This window comes from Monodelphis domestica, chromosome 6 (genome assembly GCF_027887165.1).
Source record: "Monodelphis domestica isolate mMonDom1 chromosome 6, mMonDom1.pri, whole genome shotgun sequence".
Classification (NCBI taxonomy): domain Eukaryota; kingdom Metazoa; phylum Chordata; class Mammalia; order Didelphimorphia; family Didelphidae; genus Monodelphis; species Monodelphis domestica.
Genome location: NC_077232.1, coordinates 23,016,377 through 23,023,213, shown reverse-complemented (window position 1 = coordinate 23,023,213; position 6,837 = coordinate 23,016,377).

Below are 6,837 nucleotides of genomic sequence, written 5' to 3'. Positions count from 1 at the left end.
ATATTCTTCTTGCATGTGCAATATACTATTTCAGTTTTATTTTTTCTCTCTTTTTATATTTGAAGTACATGTCACCAGTATTAAGAAGATTTTAGCTTTTTTGATTTTCTAGTAACATAATTTTAAAATGAATTTGCTATAATGTCAATGCATACCTAAAAAGCTTTAGACTATAAAAGTGATGCCCATTATTGTTTAAAAAATATGGCAATATGGTGGCCTAGAGAGTAGAAATTCAGAACTCTGAATATCTTTCCTTACCAATCACAAACTGAATGCCCCTAGGGGATTGAAAATCAAACCTAACAACAAGACAGAGGCAAGGAACCCTTCTACTGGACTCAATTCAAAAGGAATGCAGAGGCAGGCAGCAGGAGCTGGGCCATAGGGCCAGGGCTGAAGCCGGAGAATGATCTTAGGAGGAGAAGATGGCTGCAGGCAGGAACAAGGCAAGCAGTCAAGCAGGCTTGAGCAAGCTGATCAAGAAGCTTTTCTGAAAAGCCTTGGAGAAACATGGCATAAAAAAATTTATCTAGGTTAACTATTTTTTTAATAATTGAGAGTTTTTCTCTCATCCCTTTTGGTCACCATTAACTGTAGCAATTAAATTAGTCTCTAGTAATAAAAGTATTATATTTTATGAGGTTTATTAAGATTATTAGAAATCAAGGAAGTAAGAAAATTCAAAATAAGAAAAGCATGTGCCTAGGAATGAATAATCCATTCACAGCCACTTACACTACATCATGACTTCCAGGTAGAGAGGTGCATGTGCTTAGAAGCAGAAGAAGAGCCTCTTGGGAGGCAGAGAGCCCTTTAAATAAAAATTCTGTTCTCTCACTCATGTGAGGACTCAGGTGAGATTTTAGGGAATTCTGGGAAGTACCATGGACTTCAGGGGATTGAAGTCTGGGGTTCAAATCTCCATTTTTACACTCATTGACTGCTGGACTTTAATCTAATCAAAAGCCTCCAAAGGACAGGGAAGCTCAAACTGCCAATAAACCTCCCCCAGAGACTGCACCAAGAGATCTGCTGTCAAATATCCAAGAGAAGAGAGTGGCAGAAGATCCCAAAACCATAAAAATGAGAGGAGCAAGAGCACAGACAAATATGGGGAGCAAAGAAGGGGTGGATATGAAGAAACACCAGAAAAAGAAGAAAGAAATTACAATAGATAGCTTCTATACAGCAAAAGGAACAGAGGCGGAGGGATGAGCAAATGAAAAGTCAGAAATCCCAGCGAACTAGATACATTCTTTGGAAAAGTCAAAATGCAATTCAAAACACAAATAAGAGAGGCTGAAGCCAAATTTTACAGCAAGATAAGTCATCTGGAAACAGAAAACAGTGTCTTGAAAGCCAAAAATTAATCAGCTGGAAAATGAGGCAAATGAGATGAAAGATGAGGCAAAGAAGGTGAAAGATGAGGCAAAGGAGATGAAAAATGATGTAAAGAAGATGAAAGATGACCTCCATTTAAAATCAGATCAGAAATAAAAGGATGACCAAAAAGCCAGGGATGAAATCCAGTTTTTAAGAACCAGAATACAACAACTAGAATTAAGTGACCTCACAAGGCAGCAGGACAATATAAAACAAAATAAAAAGGATGTAAAAATGAGGAAAATATGAAGCATATCACACACAAAACAGACAATTTAGAAAATTGTTTGAGGAGAGACAATTTAAGAATCATTGGTCTAACAGAAGACCATGACAAAAGAAAAATCCTGGACGCAATACTACAGGAAATTATTCAAGAAAACTGCCCTGATATTCTAGAACAAGAGGGAAAATTGGAGATTGAAAGAATCCACAGATCACCTCCTGTACTTAATCCCCAACTGACAACACCCAGGAATTAGAGCCAAATTCAAGAACTATCAGACCAAAGAAAAGCTATTATAAGCTGCCAAGGAGAAGTCCTTCAGATAACATGGAACCACAGTGAGGAAAAAGCAGGATCTGGCTGCATCCACATGGAAGGACCAAAAGGCATGGAATATGCTATTGTGGAAAGCAGGGGAACTAAGTCTACAACCGAGAATCAATTACCCAGCAAAACTGACTATATTATTATAGTCGAAAGCATGGTAATTCAACAAAATATAATTCCAATGATTTGCAATGAAAAGACTAGACCTGAACAGAAAATTTAATGTCAAGCACAGAACTGAAGAGAATCATGAAAAGATAAATAAAATGGAGTGAAAAAAAGAACAACAACAACAAAAATTTAAGAGACTCAATAAGTTAAAATGTTCTGTATCCCTATAAGAAAAGAAGTCATCAGTAACTCTTACAAAGTGTTTTTATCAGGGGCAGCTGGGTAGATCAGTGGATTGAGAACCAGACCTAGAGATGGGAGGTCCCAAGTTCAAATCTGGCCTCAGACACTTCCCAGCTGTGTTACCCTGGGCAAGTCACTTAACCCCCATTGCCTAGCCCTTACCAGTCTTCAGCCTTCGAGCCAATACATAGTATTGTATATATGGAAGGAAAGGGTTTAAAAAAAACTGTTTTTATCACCTTGGTAGTTAGAAGAAATACACATAGAGGGAAGAGTGACAAATTATATAGGATGAAAGGACAAGACATAAAAAGGTATATAGATATATGCATGCATAAATACATATACATGTGTATGTATATATATATATATGTGTATATATATATATATATATACAATTAGAGCTAAAAAGATGTTAATACTTAAATAAATGGGGAAAGAAACAAATGGGGGTAAATTCATATGTCACAAAGAAGCTCATGGCAGCGGGCGGGGGGGACATCAATACAATGAAAGGGTAAAGAGATTGGAGATAGGAAATGCTCAACTCTTACATGCTTTGAAATTGACCCAAAGAGGGAAGAACAATCCAATCCATTGGGGCAGAGAATAGATTTGTGCCCTATAGGGATGTAGAAGGGTAACAAATGGACTGGTGGGAAGAGAAGCAGTACAAGTGAGGGAGAGGGAAGGTGGTAATTTTAGAAATAATACAGGCAAAATAAGGGGGAGAATAAGAAGGAAGTGGGATATAAAGGGAAATAAAATAAGGGTGGGAACTAGGGGGAGTGCTTAAAATAAACATTGGTGTAGAAGGAAATAGTGAAAGAAGAAAAGGAAGGATCAGGAGTAGAAATCAAAATGCTGGGACATACACAGCTAGTAATCATAACCCTGAATGTGAATGTAATGAACTCACTCATAAAACTCAAATGATTATCAAACTGGATAAGAATCCCAAACCCTACCATATGCTGTCTACAAGAAATACACATGAGGAAGGTAGATACACATTGAGTGAAAATAAGAGCATGGAGCCAAATCATTTGGGCATCAACTGATAAAAAGAAGGCAGAAGTCGCAATCATGATATCCGACAAAGCCAAAGTAAAAATAAATCTAGTTAAAAAAGAAAGGGATGGTAATTACATCCAGATAAAAGTCAGTATAGATAATGAGGAAATATCTGTACACAACATGTATGCGCCAAATGGCATTGCATCCAAATTTCTAAAGGAGAAAATAGTGGAGCTTAAGTATGAAATAGATAGAAAAACAATACTAGTGGGAGACCTGAACCTTCCTCTATCTGAACTTCCTCTATATAAATGAAACCAAAAAATAAATAAGAAAGAGGTAAGAGAAGTGAATGAAATCTTAAAAAAAAAATAGTTAGTAAACATGTGGAGAAAAATAAATAGGGACAAAAAGGAATATACCTTCTTTTCTTCAGCACATGGTACATTTTCAACAGCATATGGTACATTCACAAAAATTGACTATGTAATAGGGCATAAAAACACTGCAAACAAGTGTAAATGAGCAGAATAATAAATGCAACCTTCTGAGATAACAGTGCAATGAAAATAATAATTAGTAAGGGTACACGGAGAGGTAAATAAAAAATTAATAGGAAATTAAACAATACAATTCTCCAAAACTGGTTAGTTAATGGACAAATCATAGAAAAAATAACTTCATTAAAGAAAATGAAAATAATGAGACATCCTTTCAAAACCGATGGGATGCAGCCAAAGCATTACTCAGGGAGAAATTTATATCCTTGATTTCATATATTAACAAATTAAGTAGGGCAGAAGTCAAGGAATTGGGCATGCTAATTAAAAAAAAAAAAAACAGGAATGTGAACAAATTAAAAATCCTCGAATGAAAAATAAATTAGAGATTCAAAAAATCAAAGGAGAAATTAATAAAATTGAAAGTCAAAGAACTATTGACTTAATAAATAAGACTACAAGCTGGTACTTTGAAAAAACAAATAAAATAGACAAAGTAATAGTCAGTCTAATTTAAAAAAGGAAAGAAAAAAACAAATTGACAGTATCCAAAATGAAAAGTGAGAACTCACATTAAATGAAGAGGTAATTAAGGAAATCATTAAAAACTACTATGCCAAATTATATGGCAAATTATACGGCCTGTCAAAGCTGTTGACCGGGGTGTGGCTGCTGCCCCATGTTGGCAGCTACTAGGAGCCACAAGTGAGAGCTGGGTGTCAGGTGAGGGTGAGAGGTTGGAGAGCTGCCCTAAAAGGACACAATAAGCCCTCCATACCAGAGATACTACCCCTCCCTGTGCACCCCATACACCCCAAGGGTACCAGGAAGCAGGGAGGAAAAATGGAAGTAAAGGAGATAGGAGGAGTGGGGAATGGGTAGGTTCTGACAGGGAGAGTGGCTGAAGGGGTAGCAGAATAATCTTCCCATTCCAGGTGTGAAGATTAAAGGTTTTTGTTTTTTTTTTATTACTAGATCTAATCAAAGGTTTAGGAGGAAATACTGAAGGAGTTAAGCCAAAATGGTCTGGAACCTAAGAAAGAAAGGCTTCCTCAATGGAGGACAATTAAGGACTGGATGTGGCCAATGTACCCACAGTAGCCATCTTTATATCTATTTTTATATCTATTATAATCTTTGGAATCTTTGTCACTAATGGCCATTTTAAATCATTTAAGACCTTGGAGTCAAAGGAACCATACTTTGACCAGATAAAGGACTTATCTGTCTAGCCTTTGCAAAGTTTTTTTTTTTTTTTAATTTCTTTCTTTGTCATCCAGGTCTCCTTAGGAAACACTTGGTTGTTCCATCTACATAGTATCTTATGTAATGGAGAAACCTTAGGCACATTACTGGTTTTAACCTGTTACTTTCCCATGATGCCTGGTCTTTACACTCATTCGAATGGAGGGAAGGAAAAGCCTTGAGTTTTAGCTTAGAGCTCTCTTCCTTCCTGCTTTCTCCAGGGGTAAAAATCAGTGGCCACATCCTTCCAAATTTGGGGGTATAGGGCATGCTAGCCCTTAGGGTGACCTGTCTAACCACCCGTGAATTGCCCACACAGGTAGGCAGTTTCTGAGGCCAGATTTTGAATCTAGGCTCTCCCATATCTAGGTCTGGCTCTCAAACCACTGATCTGTCAAACTAGCCCAGCTATGCAAGGTGAGGTCAGAATCTAGGAGCCCAATGGGAGCTCCTCAAAGCCAGGAGTGTAGAAGTTCCCCCCTCCCCAGGGTTATTTAAGAATTGGCTTGGAGGCTAGGTAGAGGTGAGGGTGGATAGTTTGGAAAAGACCCAGGGTCTCCTGATTGCTGTGCATCCAAACTGCACTATTGCTATAAAAAGACTCTTCACCAAGTTGTATTTCTATAGATCCCCATAGAGAAAGTGTGAGAGCAATACACAGGGGGATTACCCACAGTCTGGTCTGGGATCAGAGCCAGGGTCCAGATTCAGATCTAAGATGAAAAATAGCTTCCTACAGGGAAAGGGATAGGGGCACTGCATATGGGATTTCTGTGTCCTTCAGGTTGAGGGGAGGTGCAGGGAGTGTTAAAATTAATTGTGGGTTGGTCTTTGAAATATAGTAATTAGGTGGTTACCAGAGATTTAATTTCTAAATCCCAAAATGAAATAGTAAAGTAAATGGAATTTATGGAAGTTTATTTACAATATTTACAATAGAAGGAAGATATTAAGAAAAGAGGGAGAGAGAGAGAAAACTCTGGGTTCTTCTGATACCAGTTAGAATAACTAAGCCCCAGCAAGGGGAAGAGAGTCTTAAGAAGATGGGCCTCATCTGGAGGCTTCATACTTTCAGAAAGATGGGGTCACTAAGTCAGCTTGTCACTCACCAATGGTGACAGTCTAAAAGAAGTTTGAGTGTCTGCCTTCCAGTCGCTCCTTTGTCCTTCACTTCAGGCCCAGGTGACATTCTTATCTTAAGTGTTTTTTTCCTCTATTGAAAGACCTTGTCTCTCTTGTGTCAACTCCTCTAAATTTTCATGTCTACCAATCACAGCAAGTACCAATAACTACTTTTCCTTATATATGTACACTTGAGTAGAATCACTTATAATTCTGTTTACATTGACATTCATAAAATGTTTCATTTATCTTTTTATCTCACTTATATTTCTAAACATTACAAAGGATCTACTTATGTACAAAATATATAGCTGAATCTCTTTTTTGTCTCTCTCCTCATTCTGTCACAGTCTGTCTCTTCCTCTCTACATTTCTGTTCTCTTTCTGTGTCTCTCTTGCTCCTTTACATTCACAATTTACCTTTTTTGTTCCTTTACAAAATTTGGGGATAAATTCATGTGTTGCTTGGAAAGTAGGAGGAATTATACTTTAATGCATTTAAGGTGCATATTGAGATTTCTCATCACTTAAATAATAGTATGATCAACATCAGTTGCAGTGTAAAAAAAGAAGGTGAAAATTTTAGGAATATTTGTTATATTTTAAAATAGCATCTCTTGACGGGGTCATATTTAATACATTTTCAGTGCAATAAAAAAT